Below are 27251 nucleotides of genomic sequence, written 5' to 3' on the forward strand. Positions count from 1 at the left end.
TTCACTTTGAGGAGGCAGTCTAATTCACATAGGGCTCATAGATTGGTTGGATCAGTTACTGATGTTTACATAATGGAGCCACCATTTTGAAAATGTCTAGTCCTTAATTCCTGTCTGCATTCAAGGTGCAAACTCCCAGCTTGCTTGTCTGTGTTTGCAGCTCGCCTTTACAGGCTGCTCTTTCTTAGAAAATGATGTGGGGCTGCTTTTCATTAAAAAGAAAAACCTTACTGAGGACTCCCATCCCTTGCTAGCTGCCTAAGTGATTTCTTCTTGACTCCTATATCAATATCATTATTATTTTAATCTGATATTTAAAAAATTAAATCTATACAAAAGTTTTAAGCATAGTAAAATGGACATACAGATACTCATTTCTTCGATTGGCCAAACTGTATTTTTACATTTGCTTTCTCTGTGTGTGTGTGTGTGTGTGTGTGTGTGAATAATCATTTGATAATAGATAATTATAATGACCTTTCATTCCTAAATTCTTTGCACAAGTTTCTCAAGAATAAAGATATTTTATATAACCACAGTGCAATGATCAAATAGTGGAAATATAATATTGATAAATTATTCTTACCTAATATACAGCCAATATCTGAATGTTGCTAATTTTTCCAATAATGTCTTTTAGCAGAAAATAAATTTTTTTCTAATAGGCACCACCGTACCCAACTGATTGAAGCTAACATTATCACTATTGGGATAAAACCATATCAAATCCCTCTTGATAGGATATACTATGAAAGATGCAACATCACTTTGATGATATCCTGCCAAAAATGCATAACCTGAACCTAATCATGAGGAAACATCAGAAAAACCAAGTTGAGTGAAATTCTACAAAATAATTGGTCTATACTCTTCAAATATGTCAAGGATAAGAAACACGAAGAAAATATGAGGAACTAATCCAGATTAAAAGAGATTTAAAGGACCAGACAATTAAGTACATAGCATAATTCTGAATGGGGTTGGAATAAAAGAACTCTAAAGCAGAGGTTGGCAAATTAGTTCTGTAAAGAGCCAGATAGTAAATATTTTAGGCTGTATGGACCATATGGTCCATGTTGCAACTTTTCAACTCTGTAATTACAGTGTGAAAGCAGCCATAGACAATACGTAAACAAATGGGTTTGGTTTTGTTCCAATAAAACCTTATTTGAAAACAGATGGTGGGTGGGCCACAGTTTGTAGACCCTTGCTTTAAAGAGCATTATTGGGACAAGTGACAAAATTCAAAATGGACAGAGGATTAGATAATGGTTTTTGCTTTGTCAGTGTTACACTTCCTAGTATTGGAGCGAGGGGATGACATGACCAATTAGATGCAGCCAGGAAGTGTCACTTCCACTAAGAGAGACCAAGTTATCAAGTAACCTATCATAATTTGGGCAGGTGTTTGGAGATAAAACACTGAGAGTGGATAGAGACGCAAAGCTGAAGCCCAGGCTGAAGAGAGAGGAAGCTGAGAATCCTGTGCAGGGTGCCTGAATGCCAGGGCTAGTTCGTGGCCCCTACGGGCTCCCAGGGAAGGGGAGAGTGAGGAAATTGAGAGGTGGCACATTCTCTCTGCATACATAAGAGACCCTAGCCACAGAGGACCATGAATCTCCCATAGATGTGTGACCTGGTAAAAGTATCTCCCCAGGGAGCAGGCAGAGACAGGCCTTTGGATGGCGTGGAATCCGGGATCTTTTGTGTGCTGGACAGATCCAGAGGAAAGAGGCCATATACGCCCAATCCTCAGGGCTCCCCATTCCCCTCCAGGGAATGTGGACCTCAGCTGACCTCTGATCCAGGAAAGAGCAAGGCCAACTTCCCATAAGACTGAAGAGCATCTGTTCTGCAAGCCCTGCTGCCCACTGGCTCCTCCCAGGGTCCATGCCAAGCCGCCCTGTCGAAATGGGTGAACAGCACAGCCCCTGCAGTCAAGCCTGAGTGTATTGCTGCGCCTAGGTACCTTCCCAGTGACCCAGGAGCACATTAAGTCCCCCAGCATAGCCAGAACCTAAACTTGAGCAATGGAATGTCCAGGAGCCCCTGAGGGCAGCAGTGTACAGCTTGGAAGTGTAGAGTTGAGATCTGCGGCTGGCAATCAAGTAGGGGAGGAGCTCCCATCTTCAGAGCACTTAGAGGGATTAAATGCATGGGTCCCTGGGCCAGGGCAGGAGCAGGGTGTGCCTCCTTCCACAGGACCTGTCCAGAGAAGGTGTGGTATATCTCCCTGCCACGGCTTCTGCCCCAAGGCAGCCCTGCAGCCCAAAGCACCTAACAAAAAAAATGTGAGTGCAGCGTCAGTGATAGGACGAACAGACCTGGATGAAGAGGCCATCTCCCTTTTCCCGTCCACTGCAGAGCATGCCTGTGAACACAAGGAAGTACAAAAGAGCCCCGTAACTGTGTATTAACCTAGCTACAGGTTAATATACCAGTAAATGTTACCCTTAATTACCATTTACTCTATCAGAGCCAAAACTATAATACCAAAAATTTATCCCACTAATAACATACACCTATGAAACCAAGTGCAAGAATTCACCTACACATAAAGATTCTATACAGAGTCATAGCCTTCTGAAAGCATCCAGAAGTGAAGCCAACTGACTATACTCAAATTACACCATAATTAAAGGAATATCAACCCTTCCAGATGAGAAAGAATCAGCACAAGAACTCTGGCAGTCCAAAAAGCCAGAGTGTCCCCTTACCTCTAAATGATCACACAAGCTCCAAAGCAATGGTTCTTTACTAGTCTGAAATGACTGAAATAACAGACATACAAGTCAAAATGTGATTGCAAGAAAAGTCATTGAGATTCAGGAGAAAGTTGAAACCCAATCCAAGGAATCAAAAAGATCCAGTGAAATGATCCAGGAACTAAAAGATAAAATAGCTGAAAAATGAAATTTTAAGAAAGAACCAAATTGGACTTGTAGAGATGAAAAAAATCCCTACAAGATATTCATAATACAATCAGAAGTATTAGTAACAGAATAAACCAAGCAGAGGAAATAATCTCAGAGCTCAAGTACTGGTTCTTTGCATCAACTCAGTCAGACAAAAATAAAGAAAAAGAATTAAGAAAAATGAAAGAAAACTCCAAGAAATGCAGAATTATGTAAAGAGACCAAATCTATGACTCATTGGCATTCCTGTGAGAGATAGAGAAGTAATGAGCAACTTGGAAAAGATATTTGAGGATATAGTACCCCAAAATTTTTACTCTCGCTAGAGATGTTAGCATGCAATCCAACAAATACAGAAAACCCTAGCTAGATACTATACAAGATGATCATCCCTGAGGCACATAGTCATCAGATTCACCAAGATCAATGCAAAAGAAAAAAATCATAAAGACAACTGGAGAAAAGGATTAAGTCACGTACAGAGAGAACACAATCAGACTAGCAGCAGATCTCTCAGCAGCTCTCTCTGCAGAAATCTTACAAGCCAGAAGAGACTGGGAGCCTATTTTCAGTGTCCTTAAAGAAAAGAAATTCCAACCAAGAATTTTATATTTTGCCAAACTAAGCTTCATAAGTGAAGGAGAAATAAAACCTTGTTTTGAGAAGCAAATGTTGCGGGAGTACATTTCAACTAGACCAGCCTTACAAGAGGTCCTTAAGGAAGTGGCTAAACATGAAATCAAAAGAGTGACACCTGCTACCATAAAGTCACACCTAAGCTCATAGCCCACAGGGACTATAAAGCAACTATGCAATCAAGTCTATATAACAACCAGCTAACAACATGATGACAAAATCAAAAACATACTTATCCATACTAACTTTGAATGTAAATGAACTAAATGCACCACTTAAAAGACAGAGTGGCAGCCTGAATATAAAAACAAGACCCCATCTAGAGAATACTCCGCTCAACAATCACAGAATATACACTCTTCTAATCTACACACTGAACATATTCTAGATTCAATTACATGTTCAGTCATAAAGCAAGTATCAATAAATTAAAAAAATTATACCAAGCACTCTCTTGGACCACAGTGCAATAAAAATAGAAATCAATGTCAAGACAATGCCTCAAAACTACAGAAATACATGGAAATTAACAAGTTTCTCCTGAATAACTCCAAAGTGAACATTAAATTAAGCAAAAATAAAATATTTGAAATTAATAAAAATAGGGACACTACTTGCCAAAATCTCTAAAATGCAGTCAAAATAGTGTTAAGTGGAACGTTTATAGCCCTAAATGCTTTCATCAAGAAGTTAGGAAGATATCAAATGAACAATCTAACTTTTTACCTCATGTATCTAGGAAAAACAAAAGAACAAGCCAACTCTAAAACCAGCAGAAGAGAAATAACTAAAATTAGAGAAGAACTTAATGAAATTGAGGTGCAAAATCTATATAAAAAAATCAATGAAACCAAGAGTTGATTCCTCAAAAAAAAAAAAAAAATTGAGACCCCCCCCAGCTAAATTAGCAAAGCCAAAAAAGAGAAGACCCAAATAAATACAATTAGAAATGACAAAGATGAGACATTACAACGGACCTGACAGAAATAAAAAAGGTCCTCCAAGAATTCTGTGAACAACCCTATGCACACAAGTTGGTAAATCTAGAGGAAATGGAAATACACACTCTCCTAAGACTGAATCAGGAAGAGACTGAAACTCTGAATAAACCAATATCAAGCTCTGAAACTGAATCAGTAATTTAAAAATTCTACCAACCAAATGAAGCATTAGACCAGGTGGATTCATAGCCAAATTTTACCAGTCATACAAAGAAGAATTGATACCAATCCTGATGAAGCCATTCCAAAAAACAAAGAAGCAAATCAAAAAAAAAAAAAAAAATCTCCTCCCTAACTCAATCTATTAACCAGCATTAGTCTAATACCAAAATCAGGCAGAGAGACATAACAAAGAAAGAAAACTTCAGGCTAATATCCCCAGTGAACATACACACAAAAATCCTCAACAAACTGCTAACAAATCAAACCCAGCAGCACATCAAAAAGTTAATTCACCATGATCAAGCAGGCTTTATTCTTGGGTGCAAGATTGGTTCAACATACACAAATTAATAAATGTGATTCACTACATAAACAGAATTAAAAACAAAAACAGTATGATCACCTCAGTAGATTCAGGAAAAGCTCTTGATAAAATCCAACATACCTCAAAATAATAAGAGCCATCTATGACAAGTCCACAGCCAACATCACATTGAATGGGCAAAAGCTGAAACCATTCCCCTTGAGAATGGGAATAATGCATGGATGCCTACTCCCACCACTCCTTTTCAACATAGTACTAGAAGTCCCAACCAGAGAAATCATAGAAGAGAAAGAAATAAAAGGCATCTGATTTAGTTTGGCTGTGTCCCACCCAAATCTCAACTTGATTTGTATCTCCCAGAATTCCCACATGTTGTGGGAGGGACCCAGTGAGAGTTAAATGAATCATGGAGTCAGGTCTTTCCTATGCTATTCTTGTGATAGTGACTAAGTCTCATAACCCATAACTCTGATGGATTTTCCAGGGGTTTCTGCTTTTGCTTCTTCCTCATTTTTCTTTTGCCACCACCATGTAAGAAGTACCTTTTGCCTCCCACCATGATTCTGAGGCCTCCTCTGCCATGTGGAACTGTAAGGCCAATTAAATCTCTTTTTCTTCCCAGTCTTGGTATTAGTCAGCATGAAAACTCACTAATATAGTCCATTGGTACCAGTAGAGTGGGGCATTGCTGAAAAGATATCTGAAAATGTGGAAGTTACTTTGGAACTGGGTAACAGGCAGAGGCTGGAACAGTTTGGAGGGCTCAGAAGAAGACAGGAAAATGTGGGAAAGTTTGGAACCTCCTAGATACTTGTTGAATGGCTTTGACAAAAATGCTGATAGTGATATGAACAATAAGGTCCAGACTGAGGTGGTCTCAGATGGAGATGAGAAACTTGTTGAGAACTGGAGCAAACATAACTCTTGTTGTGTTTTAGCAAAGAGACTAGTGGCATTTTGCCCCGACCTAGAGATTTGTGGAACTTTGAACTTGAGAGAGATGGTTTAAGGTATCTGGCGGAAGACATTTCTAAGCAGAAAAGCATTCAAAATATGACTTGGGTGCAGTCAAAAGCATTCCATTTTAAAAGGGAAACAGAGCATAAAAGCTCAGAAAAATTGCAACCTGATGATGCAGTAGAAAAGAAAAACCCATTTTTTTGAGGAGAAATTCAAGCCAGCTGCAGAAATTTGAATAAGTAGCAAGGAAACTAATGTTAGTCCCCAAGATCATGGGAAAAATGTCTCCAGACCATGTCAGAGACCTTCACAGCAGCCCCTCCCATCACAGGCCCAAAGATCCAGGAGGAAAATGTGGTTTCGTGGGCTAGGCCTAGGGTCCCTGTGCTGTGTGCAACCTAGGGACTTGGTGCCCTGTGTCCCAGCTGCTCCAGCTGTGGCTGAAAGGGGCCAATATAGGGCTCAGTTTGTGGCTTCAGGAGGTGTAATCCCCAAGCCATGGCAGCTGCCACGTGGTGTTGAGCCTGTGGGTGCACAGAAGTCAAGAATTGAGGTTTGGGAACCTCTCCCTAGATTTTAGAAGATGTATGGAAACACTTGGATGCCCAGGCAGAAGTTTGCTGCAGGGGCAAGTCTGTCATGAAGAACCTCTTCTAGGGCAGTGTGGAAGGAAAATGTGGAGTCGGAGCCCCCACACAGAGTCCCTACTGGAGCACTGCCTAATGGAGCTGTGAAAAAAGGGCCACCATCCTCCAGACTCCAGCTTGCACCTGCATCTGCACCTGGAAAAGCCTCAGATACTCAATGCCAGCCTGTGAAAGCAGCCAGGAGGGAGGCTGTACCCTGCAAGGCCATGAAGCGGAGCTGCCCAAGACCATGGGAACCCACCTCTTGCATCAGCATGACCTGAATGTAAGACCTGGAGTCAAAGGAGATCATTTTGGAGCTTTAAAATTTGACGGCCTTGCTGGATTGTGGACTTGCATGGGCCCTGTAACCCCTTTGTTTTGGCCAATTTCTCCCATTTGGAATGGCTGTATTTACCCAATACCTGTACCTCCTTGTATCTAGAAAGTAACTATCTTGCTTTTGATTTTACAGGCTCATAAGTGGAAGACACTTGCCTTGTCTCAGATGAGAATTTGGTCTGTGGACCTTGGGTTAATGCTGAAATAAGACTTTGGGGGACTGTTGGAAAGGCATGATTGGTTTTGAAATGTGAGGACATGAGACTTGGAGGGGGTGGGGTGGAATGATATGGTTTGGCTGTGTCCCCACCCAAATCTCAACTTGAATTGTGTCTCCCAGAATTCTCTCATGGTGTGGGAGGGACCCAGGGGGAGGTAGTTGAATCATGGGGGGCCAGTCTTTTCTGTCCTTTTCTCTTGATAGTGAATAAGTCTCATGAAATCTGATGGGTTTATCAGGTTTCTGCTTTGGCTTCTTCCTAATTTTTCACTTGCTCCCACCATGTAAGAAGTGCCTTTCATCTTCCACTATGATTCTGAGGCCTCCTCAGCTATGTGGAACTGTAAGCCCAATTGAACCTCTTTTTCCTCCCAGTCTTTGGTGTGTCTTTATCAGCAGCATGAAAACGGACTAATACAGCATCCAACTAGGAAAAAAAGGAGTCAAACTATCTCTCTTTGGTGATAATGTGATTCTACACTTATAAAATTCTTAAGATTCTGTCAAAAGGCTATGGGAACTGTTAAACAATTTTATAACAGTAAGGTTGCAGAACAAAAAAAATCAATGTACAAAAATCAGTAACATTTCTATACACCAATAACATCCAGGCTGAGAGTAAAATCAAGAACACAATCCCATTTACAGTAGCCACAAATAAAATGAAATACCTAGGAGTGCAACTAACCAAGGAGGTAAAAGATCTCTACAACGAGAACTACAAAGCACTGTTGGAAGAAATCTGAGAGGACACAAATAAATAAAATAACATTCCATGCTCATTAATTGGAAGAATCAATATCATTAAAATGACCCTACTGCCCAAAGCAATTTGCAAATTCAAAGCTATCACTATCTAACTACCAACAACATTCTTCACATAATTAGAAAAAAAACTATTTTAAAATTCATGTGGAACCAAAAAAGAGGACAAATAGCCAAATAAATCCAAAGTGAAAAAAAACAAAGCCAGAGTCATCACACTACCTGATTTCAAACTATACAATAAGGCCATAGTAACCAAAACAGCATAGTACTGGTACAAAAACAGTCAAATAGACCAATAGAACGGCATACAATATTCAGAAATAAAGCCGTACACCAACAACAATCTGATCTTCGACAAAGCCAATAAAAACAAGAGATGGAGAAAGTACTTCCTATTCAATAAATGGAGCTAAGATAACTGGCTAGCCATTATGCAGAAGAATAAAACAAGATGCTTACCTTTCACCATATACAAAAATTAACTCAAGATGGATAAAAGATTTAAATATGAGACCTCAAACTGTAAAAATCCTAGAAGAAAATTCAGGAAATTCACTTCTCAACATTGGCCTTAGCAAAGAATGTATGACCAAGCTCCCAAAAGCAATTGAAACAAACAAACAAAAAATTGACAAGTGAGACCTAATTAAACTAAGAGCTTTTGCACAGCAAAAGAAACCATCAACAGAATAAATAGACAACCTACACAGTAGGGGAATATATTCACAAACTATACATCTGATAAACGTCTAATATCCAGAATCTAAGAGAAATTGAAGTAAATCAACAAGTAAAAAATGACCTCATTAAAAAGTGGGCAAAAGACGTGAATAGACACTTTTCAAAAGAAGACATACAAGTTGCTAACAAATATATGAAAAAAATGCTCGTCATCACTAATCATCAGAGAAATGCAAATGAGATACCATCTCACACCAGTCAGAATGGCTATTACTAAAGAGTCAAAACAATAGATGCTAGCAAGGTTGCAGAGAAAAGGGAACTCTTATACACTGTAGGAATGTAAATTAGTTCAACCTCTGTGGAAAGCAGTTTGGAGATTTCTCAAAGAGCTTAAACAGTGCTATCATTGGACCCAGCAATCCCATTACTGGGTATATATCCAAAAGAAAGTAAATCATTACACTGAAAAGACACATACACTCATATGTTCATCACAGCTCTATTCACAATAGCAAAGACATGGAATCAATCTAGGTGCCTATCAATGGTGGAGTAGATAAAGAAAATGTGGTACATATATACCATAGAATACTATGCGGCCATAAACAAGAATAAAATCATGTTTTTTATAGCAACATGGATGGAGCTGGAGGCCATAATCCTAAATAAATTAATGAAGGAGCAGAAAAACAATTACCACATGTTTCACTTATAAGTGGGAGCTAAACATTGAGCACTCAAGGACATAAACATGGGAACAACAGACACTGCTGACTAGTGGGCAAGGAGTGTGTGTTGAAAGACTACCTACTGGGTACTAGGCACAATACCTAGGTCCAATATACCCATGAAAAAATCCTAAACATGTACCTCATGTATCTAAAATAAATGCTGATATTAAATAAATCAGCAAATTTCATAATATTGATAACAGCATGATAATAATAATGCAGAGAATGTCCTTCTTAAGAGATTACACACACACACACACACACACACACACACACAGATCTAGAGGGAAAATTATAGATAAATAGATGGATAAGTAGATTGATATGATTTGGCCATGTCCCCATCCAAAGCTCATCTTGAATTGTAGTTCCCATAATCTCCACATGTCATGGTAAGGACCTGGTGAAAGGTAATTGAATCATGGGGGCAGTTACCCCCATGCTGCTATTCTTGTGATAGTGAGTGAATTCTCAAGATTCGATGGTTTTATAAATGGGTTTTCCCCCTTTGTTTGGCACTTTTCCTTCCTGCATCATGTTAAGAATGACATGTATGCTTCCCCTTCTGCCCTGATTGTAAGTTTCCTGAGGTTTCCCCCAGCCATGTGGAACTGTGAGTCAATTACACCTCTTTTCTTTATAAATTACTCAGTCTCAGGCAGTTTAAATATGTGTCAGAACAAAGTAATACATGTATGACAGCTTGGTAGATAGATAATCTTACATATATCTTTATCTAATCTGTATCTTTTCTTTTGCTAATCAAGGCTGTAACTCAGGGCCATGGCTTTCATGCAGTCTCCTTTAATTGGGAACAGTTTCTCCTCTTTTCTTTGTCTTTCATGATTTTGACACTTTTGAAGAGTCGAGCTATGTGTTTTTGTTTTTATAGACTATTCATCAATTTGTGTTTGTCTCATGATTACACCCAGGCGATGCATTTCTGGTAGCACTACTGTAAAATTGATTACCTGCCCTACTCAGAAAATTCCATCAGGAGGCACATGGTGCCTATTTATTTTATTGTTGGTGAGGTTTACATCCATCGCCTGGCAAACGTGGATTTTCCAGGCTTCTCCACTGTAAAGAAAATTTGGTTCATCATTCTTAATTTACTATTTCCAAATTTCTTCAAACCACCTTCATAGTGATATCCGACACGTTCCTCTGTTCGTAGAAGCCATCATCTTTTGCATTTTATACACTTACACAAAAGAACCATTTGCATTGTATTGGTGACCTTAAAACTCAACCAGTCCTGGTGAAATCTTCTTTTGAGAGTCTGTATTTGTTTCTGCCACATTAAAAATAATTTTCATTATATCTGCATATAACAGTGCAACACAGAGTCTGGGCATCTTAATCATGAGGGTGAGCTCCTTGCAGAGATTCAGTATGTTTAAGAACATACTCTTCTATTTAAGGTTGTTGGGCAAATACCAAGTAACTATCACAGCTGTGGGGTGGCAATCTTGATTCATGGGTCTTTCAAAGCTTCTGTGATTTGCATTACTATAGGTGGAAGGTTTTATTAAAAGTTATACATTATCATAATCCAGATTTAAGACAAATAAATATGGGTTTTAATATATTAATGTTCTAGCTACACAGCTAATTAAACATTCAGAAAATAAAAAATACTAAGCTTAAGATTTGAATGTTTCAAATGATTTTTAGGACTGAAGAATAACAGGTTTGGTTATTAATGTGGCTACCAAACTGATTTCCTTTGCTATAGCTGCACACCTCAGAGAGCACTGATGAGGAAGCCAGGATCCAGGGACTTTCATTTGGGGAGATATCTTCAGGCATGTAGATCATCAGATCTACTTTAACAATGGGATATGATGGGCATATGACAGATTACACATGAAATAAATAAATGAGTAAGTGAAGAAAAGAGGAGAAAGAGTGGATGTCCTAAATCTAAACAGAGTTATAGGATTAGCAGTGTGGACACAGCCTTTGGGAGGAATGAGGCAATATGACAGGCCTATCTGTGATCAAAATGCCAGGCACCTTGCAAACTCGTGAATTAAGAGAATTCTCAAGCTTGACACATTAGAGCTGAAATAGGAAATCATTCAGGCTTCCTTCCTCTTAATGGATGGAGCCTTGTAGTACATTTTGGCTTTGAAAACAAATGTACCCAGAAGAATGAAAGGGAGGTAACTGCTGGAAGAGAGTAAATTCAGAATCCACTGTTCTCCCAATTATCTTTGGAAAAGACAAAGATTTATTGAAAGATGTTTATTCAGGATGACCAGTGGTTTCCTGTACAGTTCTGAGTACCCAGCAGAAAATTTTCATTTTATACGGTGAGTGGAAAACATCAATTTATCTTTCTTTCCAGAGGCTACAGTTGACTGGGGGTGCAGAGAGTGAGCACACCTAACTTGGCCTCCTCCATCACTATCTTCCTGGAAATGGTTCAATAAATTTACCTTAGGAAAATATCCAGCAGTGCATTTGCTTCCTATAAGAAGTTTTGATGGTCCTCCTGTAGGACTCGGCTGGCAGAACAGATTTGGACAGAAAGGATGGTGAGGGGGATGGAAAGCTCCTGAGTAACAGCCACAGCCCACATTTGCTCCTCAGGCTGAGATCTGTGGAGCAAAGTCACTGTGCAGCAAAAGGTAATGTGAGTGCCCAGAGCACTCAGCAACAGCCAGGGGACCAAAGCTTCAAACCAGAGCTGAGTTGTCAGACAGAGGGAGGATGAAGTGTGGTTCTTCCTTTTGCTTTCATTGGCCAGGCATATATTGAGTGGCATTTATCACAAGAGCTCTGCTCATTCCCAAAACACCCACTCCATTCCCTACAGCCCACAGCGGCCCAACACAAGTTTAGGTAGCAGTTCTTACTGTGGGTCCAGCGGGAGGCAGAGACTTTTGGCAAGAAAAGATGGTAGCAAATGGAAGAGATTTTTCAGCAAAATGCTTTCTGATGTTTGTAGAGATTCCATCTCCCCAGGGAGCCTGCCCCTCTTCTCCATTCCTGTCTATCCATCTGCCTTAACAATCTGTTCCTCAGAGACCCCACGGCTCTGTGAAAGCTGACCTGGGTAACCGTAGCCATCGCCATGTAAGTGATCTGCTTCTAACCCAATTTTCCATCTGAGTTAACAAGATGAAGTGAGTTGAAGCAATTGTACTTTGATTCCCATTGAGCCTGTAACAGAGTCTACCTTTAGAAAAGAAGTCATCTTTCTCCTCCCCAAGTTGTTCATGACAGCCACTATGTCCCTGAGCCTTTGAGTTGCACTTAGATATGGTCTCAATTAATATTTACTTAAGCACCAGATGGACATTTTCCAACCCATACCAGCAGGCAGATCATGTGGAAGAGTTCCTAACCCCTCCAAAATCAGGCATCATTAATCCTTCGGTAATCAGTCAATCGAGCAATCGATCTACTTTTGCCTATTAATAAAATAAAATTTCTAAAGGGCATGTATGCTTTCCCCCCATCACTCATTTTAGCATTCCTGTCACTGTGAACCATCTGACAGCTTTTGATTATTTTTTTTTAAGAAAAGCTTGAAGAGGAAGGTGTTAGAACCTTCTGAGAAACTTTCTTACTCATTGCCTGAGATAGGTTATGTTCTCGCCTCTTATCCTGTTCTTTCTTTTAAAAAATTCATTTCCTTTTTTAAAAGCAGCAAAACTATCTATAATCTGATGCATTAAAATAGCTTTCCCATTACTAATGAAACCAATTTTTAGAACTAGCATTCAATTTGGCAGTTTTAATTATGGACATATTTCCAAATCTGATGAGAGTACCCAAGATATATTGGACTGTGGCTTTATGTTTTATTCCAGGAAGAAAAAAAATTCTACTCTCAGTTGCCCAAATTGCTTACTTAGCATTATGACAATCACAAGCATTGGATTGGTGAAGGACGTGGATAATTCAGACAGATGGAGACCCTGCCTTAAAGGACTTAGAGGCAGAGAATGACAAAGACATGGCTTCAGATAAGCAGTGGCTGAGGACAGCAGGGTCGGGGTGCTGAGGATTCTGTAGGGAGGAAAGAATGGGAAATAAGCCTGAGCCTCAGGGAGGCTGGGAACCACAGGTTGGGGTGACTCTGTGGAGGATTTGTTTTAAACCATTCCTCCCAATCCAACTCTGAGTGTGTGACATTAGCAGAAATGGAGATCATGTGGCATTTGAGGAACATTTCAGTTTCTTCTGCCTGCTTAGACCACGCTATGCAACAGAGAATTTATTAGCTCACAAAACAGAATTTATTGGGGCATAATATACTGTATTAGGCCATTCTTGCATTGCTATAAAGCAATACCTCAGACTGGGTAATTTATAAGTTAAAAAGTTTAATTAGCTCACCATTCTGCAGGCGATACAGGAAGCAAAATGGCATCTGCTTGTGAGGAAGCCTCAGGGTGCTTCCAATCATGATGGAAGGTAAAGGGAGAGCAAGTACACCACATGGAAAAAGCAGGAGCAGAGAGAGCATGGAGGCGGAGGTGCCACACACTTTCAAATGACGAGACCTCGTGAGAGCTCACTCACTACAGTGAAGACAGCACCAAGCCATGAGGGATCCATGTCCATGACTCAAACACCTTCCATCAGGCCCCACCTCCAGCATCGGGGATTACATTTCAACATGAAATGTGGGTAGGAACAAATATCCAAACCATATTATATTTGAATCCAGTTTTCCATGTATGAGTAGATCAGCTTTTGGGAAATGCCCAACCTGAGGAGCTGTGTACAGGAAACAAGAAATGCAAAGCACTGAACCCAATGCCCTGCATGGAGCAGAGGCTTAATATATATTTCTTAAATGAATAAAATAATAAATGGATGAATGGGTATAAGTTTATTCCCCTTCCACCTTCTGATTTCTGCAAGGTCTATGATTTGGAGACCAGTTGGGGATCCTAAGTGATCTTATTTATCTGGGTAATCACTCCAGGGCCGAAAGTAGGTCTGAAATATCAGCCTCACCCAGCCAAGTACTAACTTACAGCAAACTACTGGGGAATAAAAAGCAGGGATAATAACTAACATTGGTTCAGAGTGCACTGTCTGCCTGATGCATTTCCAAATGCATACATGTACTAACCTGTAATCATCACAATGATCCTACTAACATAATAGAGACACAATTATTAATTCCACTTATAGATGAGAAAAATGAAGCTCAGAAAAATTAAATAACTTGCTCAAAGACACTCTGCTTGTAAGGGGCAGAGCCAGGAGTTGAACTCAGGCAATTGGCTCAGAGCCTAAATTCCTAACTTCTGTGAAGCTCTGCCTCTCCAGGCAGGATGAGCTCCTGAAAATCCTTCAACTGGAGGATGTGGGACTGACCCCAGTGATAAAAACTGCAGTCCAAATACTATAATCAAATGAAAGCTGGTCTTGAGGAAGAACATGAAAATGATCATCCCCAGGCAATGGTTGACTCTAGTGAAAGGAGGTGGTTTGTGGTAAAGGTGATCCATTCAATTTAGCAGAAAATCCCCGCCTGAGACTGTATTTGAGGAGACAAGGACTTCCCCTAGTAAGAGCAATGTGGTAGTGACTAGGAAGGATGTTAGGACATGAGAAAACTGAGGAGAGCCAGAGAACAAAGCAGTAAGTGAGATAAGAGGACAAATATATTGCACTGTGGACATGTGGTGGGGATTAGTGAAAGTCTACAATCTATCAATAATAAATTATGATTCAGGGTTAGGGTAGCAAGGCTAATCTAGTCTCTTTCTGCAAATGGTCTGGCTTGCTGAAAAGTAGCCAGGTTTTCTCAGGGTCTGGATGGCCTGATCGAGAAAGTTTCAGGCCTCAAGAACTCGGAGATGTGATTGCTGAGGTCAGAAGCCAACACAAGTATGCAAAGGTAGGCACAAAGGCTAACAATCTAGGTCAGGCACGGTGGCTAACGCCTGTAATCCCAGCACTTTGGGAGGCTGAGGCAGGCAGATCACTAGGTCAGGAGATTAGGACCATGCTGGCTAACACGGTGAAATGCCATCTCTACTAAAATACAAAAACAAACAAACAAACAAAAAATTAGCCGGGTGTGGTGGCGGGTGCCTGTAGTCCCAGCTACTCTGGAGGCTGAGTCAGGAGAATGGCGTGAACTCAGGAGGTGGAGCTTGCAGTGAGCCAAGATCATGACACTGCATGTCAGCCTGGGTGACAGAGCAGGGCTGCATCTCAAAAAAAAAAAAAAAAAAAAACAACCTAACCATCTGTTCCAGGGAGGAGCAAACAGGTGGCAGGCAAGTAGTCCTTGCAAGAGGCTGAGATGGAATCCAGTATCCAGAATAGCCATTCAAATAGAGGATAAGCAGAAAATTAACAGATGGGTGATATCGGGTGTCCAGAGTACTGCAGGTGGGCCGTTGGATAGTATCTGTTGATTACCACAGGTATAGATGGAAACACAGCTGACAAATGGTGACTATAGTTCACCTGAGATCTAGACAACTCACTGATGAGGTCAGACATCAGCAGAGGCACAGGTGACTAGAAGAACAACATCATATCACGGGATGACTGGCATTCAGATAGTACTGTGGGATCCCAACATGTACAGGTATTCTTTGCTGTCCAAATTATCCACTATCCAAACTTGACTATTGGAAAGGATTGGAAAGGTAGTGATTTTTGTATCAGGAAGCCAGTCTAATGGAGATGGGACTCCATGGAGTAGTTTATCCTGAAGCTGGAAGGACTGGAGAAAACCTTGGTGCCAGGTCAGTACAAATAGTGGCATGAATTAAGTGCTATATGGCCTTTGCATGTAGGATCTGTCCTAAGGGCAGGTCAAACAGGCTGTAGTGTCCTGATCCACTGGATGGAGTCGATATTTCAGCTCCTAGTTCCCTGCACACTTGCTCTCCATACCACAAGAGGCCCCACACAGCTAGGGATGAGCCCAACCTGCTGAAAAGTAATTATACACCTGGCCCAACAGCTTCCTATAGAGGCCCCACCCAGTGGTTTCAGGCCACAAGGCACTCTGCCCAACACAGGGCTCTGAGAAATCCTGGTATGTGAATATGGCCAATCCAAGCCTTCAGGCCCCTAAAGGAATTTTCTGGACTTCTGATTTTGCCATACTTAACAATAAATGGAATCAAACCAGGAACCTACACCACCACTGTACCCTGTGTACATACACATTTATGCTCTTGGAAATATGACTTCTGTTCACAATTGGCATGTATTTCCCTTCCAGGAACACTTCCTTCTCTTGTTCTACCTACCCTCAGCTAATGTTTCCTTCCAGATATGGTTAGGCCAACCTTGTTCCCTTCTTCCATTAAGCCAGCCTCTTCCTGTACTGTGCTCACTTCTCAGCTTTCCTTTAACCTCTAGAGTAGATTGTAGACAACTTTGCAGAATCCTGCAGCCCTGTGAAAAATGACAGAGCAAACAAAACAAGCAAAACAAGGGCTGGGCACAGTGAGCCAACAGCCTTTTGCTGACTGTGGTTTCACATGGCTCAGCCAAGTCTTAGTCCTGCTCAGGCTCTTTGGCTCCTCTTGGTCCCGTGGTCACAGGGTACCCTTTCACTCTCTCTAATTTCTTCTGGCTCTTCAAATGGGTCACACACCCTCTTCCTACAGGGTTTTGGCACTTTCTGCCTGAAATAATCTCACAGAGGAGAGCCTCTTTGCTAGATACCACTTACGCATCCTTTAGATAAAAAGTCTATTATCAATTCCTTAGGAAGCCTTCTCTGACCCCCTGATTAGACAAATGCTCATTCTGAGAGTACCATGGCCTGCATTTTGGATGGCTATATTCATATAACAATTTGTGTAGCTGTTAGATTAGTATCTAACTCCTTCCCTGGGCTATAACTTCACTAATTTCATTTACTTTGGCACTCAGCACTGAACATGACACCTCCTAGATGTCCAATGAATATATGGTAAATATATGAATAAATGAATGCCTTTGGTGGAAACACTAACAGCCCTGAGCTGAGCCTATATTTCCATATATGCAGAATAAGAATAATGAAAGTAAACCGCCAGGGTTTTTGTGGTCGATTGGATCACAGAGCATCTATAAATGGCCTTGCATGTTGTCTGGTACACATTGTGTCACCCTATAACTTCAATTTATTTTGTTCTCTATTTCCCAGTGCCCAAGTGTGGTGAGGCCTCTCTCTCTCCCTGCCTAGGACTTTAATCTGCAGTTAGCCCTGCAGGAGAGAGATGCATAATGCTAAGAATATCAACCTTATATCAAATCTACATGCAGAGTGGCCATGGAGCACCTTATCTCTCTTAAGTCTCTCTTTTCTCACGAGTAAAGTGGGGATTTTAATAACACATAGCTCATAAGGTTGTTACTGGTAATATACTGAAAAGTACTTAGCACAGTATCTGATGTGATATTCAGGAATTGATAGTTGTTCTTATTGTGGTTTCTGTGTCACAGGGACCCAGTTAGATGTTCCTCAAAAAAAAAGAATGTATGAAGACTGGTCCAGAGTTTGCCACATCCTAAATATTCTATTAGAATCCTGTGTAGTTGAACCAGCTAGAGGGCCATCCTACTGACCAGGAGAGAGGTCCTGCAAAGCCTGGCAAGCAGCACTACACTATTTTGGTTAGAGGGTTTCTTTTTGTAAGTTGGCTTCTCAGCCTTGTCAATTCAGCAAAATGCATGTTACTGAAACTTGAAAATGCTCACTTGATCATATTTCCACTTATTCTTTCTGAATGCAGCTTTTGTTGAATCCTGCTAAGATTGGCAGTTCCATTTTTCAATTCTCAAAGGACATCTTAAAGGATAAAGGAAAATTCTATCCACTGTAGCTGGCTGTGTATTACCCCCAAAAGAGCTTGTATGAGACCAGCTTGAGCTCCAGGTAGACAAGAAAAGAAATTGCAGAGGATGAGCCAAATAGATGAACCAAAAAAGCCAAGAAAGAGAGAAACAGAAAAAGAAAGAAGGAAGAAAGAAAGGAGGGAAAGATTGAAGGAAGGAAGGAAGAAAGAAAGAAAGAAGGAAGAGAAGAAAAGAAAGAAAGAAAGAAAGAAAGAAAGAAAGAAAGAAAGAAAGAAAGAAAGAAAGAAAGAAGGAAAGAAAGAGAAAGAAAGAGAGAGAGAGAAAGAAAGAAAGAAAGAAAGAAAGAAAGAAAGAAAGAAAGAAAGAAAGAAAGAACGAACGAACGGACGGACATGAAGACATTTTGTCATCAGACACAGACTATGTCTGATATCTTGAATAGAGACAGGTTGACCTTAACAGGGCCAGGGGGAATTAGGGAAGACCCCATGTGAAAATCAACACGCTCCCAAGAGGTTTCTTCAAACAGGATATTGCAAAGATGAGACTAAGATTCCATTCAGGAAGTAACTTCTTATCCTTGAGCAGAGGGTCTGCTGAGTCAGCCTGCAAGTAAGTCTTATCCTTATACATCCTGCCAGAGCAAGGAGAAATGCTTAAAGAAACTCCAACAGAAATATAGGATAGAGCAGGGAGAGGCCTTGTAGGTCACGGGAAATACCTTGGGAAGACTCATATCAATAGCTCTACTCTCCACCTGGATTTAACTTCAAGAAATCACTACAGGTCTAGAATTAGAATTAAGACAATTAATGACTCTCATTATAGCAGTACATGTGTAAGTTCTGGCTTATCCCACTGGAAATGGAAATTGTTTAGTTTCTGTCTTATGTGGGGGAATGGTAACCTGCTCTGCAAGCAGCTGGTACATGTTACTCCAGCTCAGACACAGAGGCTTACAAAGATTTCAATGGTTTTTCAGTATTACCTGGGTCAAAGAGGAATATTTTAGAGCAACTGAACCATACATTATAGAATGAATGCTAGGCAATTCTATGTGGTTATTTTTCATGCATACCTACATACTCTCATCAAGTTGTAATTAATATACTTCAGGATTTGTATTATCTCTAATAATTCCCTCAACACCAAATTAAAGAGCTGCTTGATCTCTTTGGTCATGTATCTTCCTTGTTCACTCAATTTTCAATTTTTATTTTTGTAGATTGGAAAGACAATGTAGCCTTTGAGGGCACAGAGAGCAGAGCTCAGATCCTGGGTATGCCATTTACTAAGTATATAGCCTCAGGCAAATTGTTAAAATTTCTAAGTTCATTTCCTCCACCAGAGATCCAGAAAAGTAATACTCACCCCCATAGGATTAGTACAATGATCAAATAAATTCATGGAGGTAAAACATTTTACACCATGACTGGCAAGAGTGAGACTAAGTCAATGTTAATTCTCCTTCTTTTCTCTTTCCATATTCTAGTGCACATTGGACTAATTTCATGTTTACTTCAAAGTTTTATGCAAACTACAGAGAACTTTTCAACTTGCCCTTTCAGAAAGTTTGGACTTTAATCCAGAATCTTCATCAACCATGTACAAAACTCTAGCTACTGCTGTTTCTAATCTGCTACTCTCTAGACCGGTGTATTGCTTGAACTTTAGGGAGTCTCTTCTTCCCTAATTCTAAATTGATCATTGGGAATAAGTTTGGCTTCTCTTTTTCTATCTGGTTCATGTGAGGAGGAGGAATTCTGAGATTATCACGACTTTTCATGGCAGGAAAATCACTTCCAAATTAAGTGTCCATTTGAAATATGCCCTAGTTGACTAAGTCATTGATTTTGTTATCATTCCAAACATGGTTCCAGGTAATATAGTCATTTTTTGCACTGTCATAGTGGCATGGACAAAGCGAGAAGTAGCTTCCATTCACACTGTTTTTGGATCCGAACCCTCCCGTGCTTGGAGCTGAGAAGAGTCCATATGTTTGGACTGCAGTGGCAAGGGCTTTGGAAATCATGTCTTGCAGTTGGCAGGGGAGTGGGTCCCTGGGCTGGTCAGGGCAGAGTGTTAGTATAATTGAAAGTAATTATGTTGACAAAAGGGGGAATTGTAAGGGCACCTCATAATTACAAACAGATGCATTTGGATAATAGCAACCAGTCTTTCAGGGGTCCAACAGACTGATGATTCGGCAGGGACTCATATCCCCATTGGGGCAGAGAGGCTTTGACACCTCTGATAACCCAAATATGGCAAGTCAAAGTGATGGAGCTATTTGCAGAGAAAATGGCACACAAAGAAATCAGATGAAGAGGTCAGTTTTGTAAGAAAAGCTTAGATTTTAGAGTCAAATAGACTGATTTAATTCCAGATATACCAGTTAATAGCTGTATGCCTTCATATTAACTATCTGAGCAAACTGTGTCTCTTTCTTTATCTCTAAATTCCTGAGATAATATCTATTATATCTCTTGAAGTTATTAGTCAAACTTAGGAAGTATATGTAAACTGTCCAGTGTATAAAATACACACAATAGATGCTAGTGCAACCCGAAGTCATTGTTTGCACAGCCTCTTAACTGATCTCCTTGATACCATTTTGACCCCAGGATTAGCTGTTCTCCTACGAATTCTTTTATAACATAAGTCAGAACACACAGTTGCTAACAGTGTCCCACCACACTTTGACTAAAATCCAGGATCCTTAGCTATAAGATCTGGCATCAGGTCTTACAGCTCTCAGACCTCCTCTTCTCACACTTCCCTCCTTTCTAGTGCCCTTTATCCAAGATGATATCTTGGTTATTTCAGCATGTCAGACTTTTTCCACCAGAGGTTTGTGTGCCTGGTTACTTGTCATCACTCATGTCCCAGCTTATATATCACAACTTGGAAGAGGCCTTCCTTGACTGCAGTATCTTGGATTGCACTTCCTAGAAACAGAGCCTGAGGGATGGGTTTGGGAAGACATGATTTATTGAGAGTGTACACTTAGGAAAAATCTGTGAAGGGATGGGGGAAGCAGGGAAGGGAAGAGGAAAAAAGTGCAAGGATTTGGTCTTAGATGTGGTCTTAGGTAATGTCTAATCTTGGACTGACCTGTGGATGGGGGTGGTGAGTAGATCTGGAGCGTAAATCACACCTCACAGGTGGCCTGCCTTGAAGGAAGGGGCCAGGCTTTCATAAACAGCATCAGTCAGTCATTGGCTGCCCTGCAGGTGTCTTCTATCACCTGAGGATATTTCTCCTGAAAAGACTGTTGGTTTAAGCCACTGGCCGTAGACTTATCCTCCAGTAGCTGGAGGAGGAGGGCACCAACTTGTAATTGGGATTGCATGGGGCATCTGCTCACCTGCACAACCATCTGGCCCAATTTTGCCATCTATGGACTCTATTCCATAAACCCATTTCAACTCTTTGGTTGATATTTATTCTCGCTTAGTATTTTTCTTGCTAATTATTTGTTGATTTTCTGTGTCTGTGACTACAGTATACGATCTTAAAAGCGGGGCCCTTGTCTGTTTTGTTCATGGGTATATCTCCAGACTCTAGAACAAACACTGGTTCAAGGAATGAATGTGGATTGCCACGCACCTTCTCATTCTGAAATGGAAAAAAAAAACAAAAAACAAAAAACCAGTTTATGTTCAGACAAAGAATATTAAAACTAAAATGAAGACAAGGACCATTCAGATCTTGTCATGGTCACCTGCTCCCCCAAGTTCCTCTGTTTCCTTTGTTATTTTTATGTTTCATCAGTGAAAAATCAGCTGACTTTTTTAAAGCATTCCAAAGAATCTTGCTTATGAACTCTGTTTTCTAAAACAAAGATATCTGCCACCAGGGAGGCAAAGTCATCTTTCAGCATTTACCCTGAAATATTTACAGAACAGATTTGAAGAAATGGAAAGGAAAAGCTATTTCCAGAAGCTTATTTCCCTCACTTATTTAATATGACTTTCCCCCAAAGATATTTCCCAACCAGTTAATTGCTACAGGGACCAGATTTTAAGAAAAACATGTTTTCTACAGATGAAGTTATTCCCCTCCTTCCCCAGATCTTTCATGTGTATCAAAGCACAATATGTTTTTGTGGTACTATTGTCTCCCTCTCCATCCTTTTCTTTAGGAAAAGGAGATTATGGAAAAATAGCAATATGTTAGAAGATTAATATAACAATGAGATGCATGCCTCTGCTTCATACTGTGTCTACACAAACCATATATAAACATGCCGTGTTGAAAAATAAGGGAAGCCAACAATTTTTGTAGCAGCCTTTCTGAAAGTTCCAGCTTTCCATGAATCTTCTGGTCATCAAAAATTCCAAAGATTGAGGCATTCTGAATTATTTAAATAAGGAGCCAGAGGCATGAGCAAAATAAGTTGCATCTAGGAATGCATAAGAAGACAGTCCAGAGGCCTGTGCCATTATAATGTAAAATGATAATATGCTATTTGATGTATTTACAAGGCACCAAGCATTGGGCTATGTGATTTCAAACATTATCTCATGGGATCCTTCAAAAATGTTGTGAGATGCACAATAAGTTTTACCAATAAGGAAACTGGTACACACAGAGGATATGCACTAACCACAGATGGTTTAGTGGTCATTTGTTGTTTTTCCTCTCCAGCATCCATTTACCATTCTTCTGGTCATGACACCCTGACTTGTTTTGGGAATCCATTTCCGGGACTTTAAGTACATATATTTCCATGACGTAGGTCTGGTTAATCAGATTGTTTCATTGTCTTGGCCGTTTTATGCTTTTGGGGATAGTCACATGGCCTAAGCCAGGCAAGTGAGATTAAGCTCCTGGATTTTCCTGGAAATGTTGGGAATAAAGTATCTGTTTCTCTTGGGATTTTCCAGGCAAGATAAGTATAGCTAATTGTGATGAACTTGCCACCTCTAGGGGAGGAGGAAGTTGGGACCAAAAACTGACATTAAGGAAAATAAAGACATGAGATAGAGACATAGTCCTAAGGTCGTAGTTGAGCACCTATATTCCACTAGTGCTGAAGTTGTTTCGAACCATGGGATTTTGGAGGGAGCCAATACATTTCCTTTATTCTTTAAGACAGTTTAAAGTAGAATTCTCTCTCTAGTAATTGGGTGAGTCTTAACATAGAATTAAATAGGTAATGGTAACCTTGAATATTAACTGAAGCATGGCTGACCCTCCTCCCCACAATGCTTGTGTACATAGCTGGAGAGCAGCCACACTCCAAGCATCAAGCAAGGGAGAAGGAATTGAATGTTTAATCTGCTTTTTCTTCTGTGCTGTTAGCTATTTTAAAATTGCTCTTGTACAACTGGCCACAGAACTAACCTAGAAGAGGATGAATGAGAACTAGAATTACAGATTGAAACACTAAAGGAATATGGGCTTAGAATTCAATGGTACTTGGTTAAAATCTAAGCCCTGACACTACCTATCAAGTGACTTTGGAGAACTGCCGAACCTCTCCACTCGTTTCCTTGTCAGCAACATGTGTTAATAAAACCCACCTGGTAGGGCTATTCTGAGATACACATAGCAGCATGCATAGTGCATTTGATCCCAACCCCATGTAAGCCACTATCTGATCATGACTGTTGAAGTTCACAAATACTGGCATAGAGAAGTATTTAGGAGTTTTTCCTCCATGTCTGCCTTCAAATGTTACTTTCTGGTTTTAGGATAGGTAAATTAGGTAAGTTGGGCTCATTCTTTAAGTGCTTGAAGAACTAGTTATATGAATACCTTATAGAGTGTTAGAAGGAGGGCATGTGTCTAAACAAAACCAACCCAATTGTCAGGGAATTTCATTTCAAATAACTGATTGTGTCTTTGATATCTTGTCAAATAACTAATTTGACCGATTTTCCTCTTCCCTCTGAATAAAGGCTGCCTGGATTGATTAAGCCAATGCAGTTTCTTGACAATGTGTAATCATACCAGGGACATCATTCATCTCCAGGATAGCCACCTGTCAGCAAGTAGAGCATGTACCCTGTACAGGAACCAGGTGTGTACAAGGCCATTTGTATGCCATAGACTCCCTTAAAGCCAGTGGCTTACAGTAATAAAAAATCTAGTTAGAGTTAGGGCATAAATAATGACTTTAAAAGAAGTCTGGATAGATTTGTCTCCTGAAGAAAGAGGTCATGCCTTTATGATCTTCTTGCTATATGCAACCTATAGGGCCAGTCACAAGGCCATGTACACTGTAGTGAGGAATAAAACTGCAAGAAAATGGATGGAGACCCATTTTTGGCTGTGGTTATTAGAGTCCATTTATTCAATGTGCATTGATTGAGTGCCTGCTAGGTGCTAGGAAGTGTTCAAGGTGCTAGGATACCTATAAAAACCCTCATTCTTGTGGAGCTTAAAATCAACTGGGAAGACACAGATAAAAATAAGTAAATTTTCCAGTATAGTGTGTTGGAAAATGATAAGTGCTACAAAAATAAAAACAATAAAGCAAGGAAGGAGAATAAGAACGATTGATGCCAGAAGGCAGGAGGTATGGATTGTAATTGAAAAGCAGGTACTCCTGGCCAGGCATGGTGGCTCCCATCTATAATCTTAGCCCTTTGGGAGGCTGAAGCAGGAGGCCAGGAGTTCAAGAACAGAGTGGCCAATTTAGCCAGAGTCTGTCTCCACAAAAAATTTAAAAATTATCCAGGCGTGGTTGTATGAGCCTACAGTTCCAGTGACTTGGGAGGCTGATGTTGGAGGATTGCTTGACCCTGGGAGGTCAAGGTTGCCGTGAGCTATGGTTGCTCCACTACACTCCATCTTGATCACAGAATGAGACTTCGTCTCAAAAAGAAAAAATTTAAAAGCACTTCTGAAGGCCTCAACAAAAAAGATGATGTTTTGAGGCCAGGTGCAATGGCTTATACCTACAATTCCAGCACTTTGGGAGGTCAAGGCAGGCAGATCTCTTAAGGTCAGGAATTTGAGACCAGCCTGGCCAATATGGTGAAATCCCATCTCTACTGAAAATACAAAAATGAGCCCAGCGTGGTGGCATGTCCCTGCTACTCAGGAGGCTGAAGCAAGAGAATTGCTTAAACCTGGGAGGTGGAGGTTGCAGTGAGCCCACTGCAGTCCAGCACTCCATCCTGGGCAACAAAGCAGGATTTCTCATATATATGTATATATTTATATATATATATATATTTATATTTTTATATATATTTATATATATATATGAAGAAGAAGAAGGAAATGAAGAAAACCAAGTGGGCTTTTGGGAGAAGAGAGTTCCAGAGGTGCGCCTTCCCTTTGTGAGGACAGCAAGGAGTAGTGATGAGAACCGATAGAAGAAAAAGAGAATGGGCAGAGGCAAGACGGGACGGTGAGGACTGGGAGGCTGGAGTGCCAAAAATCTCTCCTTTCAGAGAGAGGAAACGCCACCAGAAGTTCCTGAGCACTTGTGTTTGGAGTGTCTCTCTGCTGCTGCTGCTCGGAGACAGACTCTGGAGGTACACAGGGAGAGGGCGGGATATGAGCATACAGACCAGGTGCCCTGTTAGGACAACGTAGGTGACCAAGGACAGTGAGAAATGGCTGGTTTATGGAATGATGTCACAGATTGTGCTCGGGCTTCACATATGGAGGACTTGCGTAAAGTAAGTAGCCATCTAAAGACCTGAGCAACATGGACAGCCTCTCAGGTCAAGGAACGTGAGGCAGTTTAGCAAGGTGCCACGCTGGGATCATAGACAGGGCTACAAATCTGCGGCTGGGAAGATAATTTCCTCAGCCTTAAAAGTGAGGCAAAGAGGGACTGGGGGAGTAGTGGCTATCACGGAGGTCCCGAGAGTGGCAGGACTCAGTAGCAGGGCCTTAGTGGTGCTGGCGGTGGTGGACGGGGACTTGTAGAGCCCCTTAGAGGTCAGATGAGGGGCAGGAGGCAGGCACGCGAAGCCGCAGGGTGCCAGACAGAAAACGAGCGCCTCTCAAACAAGTGGAAACGGGATTAGGGTTGGGGTTAGAGTTCGCTTCCCCCAGCCGCGGGGCTGCACCTTGTTCATATCCGGAGGAGGTAAGGGGCCCTGTGGATGGGGGCGGTGCGAATGGGAACAGTAAAGGCACAGGGACCGCCTCATCAAGGCTTTCCTTTTGTGCGAAATCAGAGCGAACACAGAAAGTGGCTTCTTCTCTTCCTGGGACTGACACTGATTGAAGATGATGCCCCTAAGTTGTATCGCAGAAAATGAAGCACGGCTCCTGGTGAGTGTGATTTTCTGCCTCCCTGCCCTCACCCTGAGCAGCGCTGAGGTGCAGCTGCCTCATCCTTCACGGGCTTCCTGTGCGCAGGAGCAACCTCGAGCGAGGAGCATCTCTCACCCGGACAGTCCTGGATCCAACAGCACTCAGGGCTCGCTTTGTTAATCTTCCAAATCCTTCAGGCCAGAGCACAATCCCTTGCAGAGACCTGAATCCGAGCATGAACAGGAAATGAAGGGGAAAAGAGAGCCCCACGCATTAACCTTTTCCGCTCAGTCAGACAAAATACTTCTCATCTGTAACTCTCAAAGCTCTCACCGAATCAGCGACTCAGAGATGAGTAAATGAAGGAGCTGAAAACGGTTGAGTGACTTGCCTGAAGTCACCCCACCCTAAGTTTCTGGCCCCAACACTGCAATTCCCCCATTTCATCCTCTGTCTTCAGTAAAGGCTCCAAGGAAGGAGATATTCAGCCTGCCCCCACTCTTTTGTTTTGAATAACAGGTCACAACTGCTTAGGCATCACTGTGGTTGCACCTTCTTCCCCCAAATAATAATGACAGGGACTTTTCTTTTCTGAAAGTGAAACTCCAAGTTTCTCTCCATGATGGCAGAAGGAGCGTGAATGCCCAGCAGTGACTACACAGAGCCAGGCCCTCCCAGGAAGGAAACCGCCCTGTGAGCCATGACTGGCCAAGCATCTCTGAGGGCCATGAGCCCCTCCTTCTGGCCATGCCACAGCAAAGCATTCCACCCCCCATAGAGGCTTGCAGGTTACTGAGAAAAAGGAATGAGGGAGAGACATGTTTTCTGGACACACCGTTTGTGACAAGTTTCTGCTCAGTCTTTTATA

The 27251-nt window shown here is 41.1% G+C and overlaps 2 long non-coding RNA genes across 2 annotated transcripts in view; both read left to right on the forward strand.

Moving 5' to 3' along the window:
* LOC117082316 overlaps positions 1-18352 on the forward strand; it is a 31755-nt gene extending 13403 nt beyond the window's left edge. Inside the window, exons 2-3 of the long non-coding RNA XR_004436548.1 lie at positions 17804-17992; positions 18094-18352. This is a non-coding gene — a long non-coding RNA (uncharacterized LOC117082316). The remainder of the gene's footprint in view (positions 1-17803; positions 17993-18093) is intronic.
* A 149-nt stretch (positions 18353-18501) lies between these two features.
* Positions 18502-26381, forward strand: LOC117082467. The gene is made up of 4 exons (XR_004436621.1): positions 18502-18769; positions 24064-24185; positions 25567-25650; positions 26305-26381. It is a non-coding gene; the product is annotated as an uncharacterized LOC117082467 (long non-coding RNA).
* Positions 26382-27251: the final 870 nt, after the last annotated feature.

The sequence above is a fragment of the Trachypithecus francoisi genome, unplaced genomic scaffold (assembly GCF_009764315.1).
Source record: "Trachypithecus francoisi isolate TF-2019V2 unplaced genomic scaffold, Tfra_2.0 Lachesis_group9, whole genome shotgun sequence".
Classification (NCBI taxonomy): Eukaryota; Metazoa; Chordata; class Mammalia; order Primates; family Cercopithecidae; genus Trachypithecus; species Trachypithecus francoisi.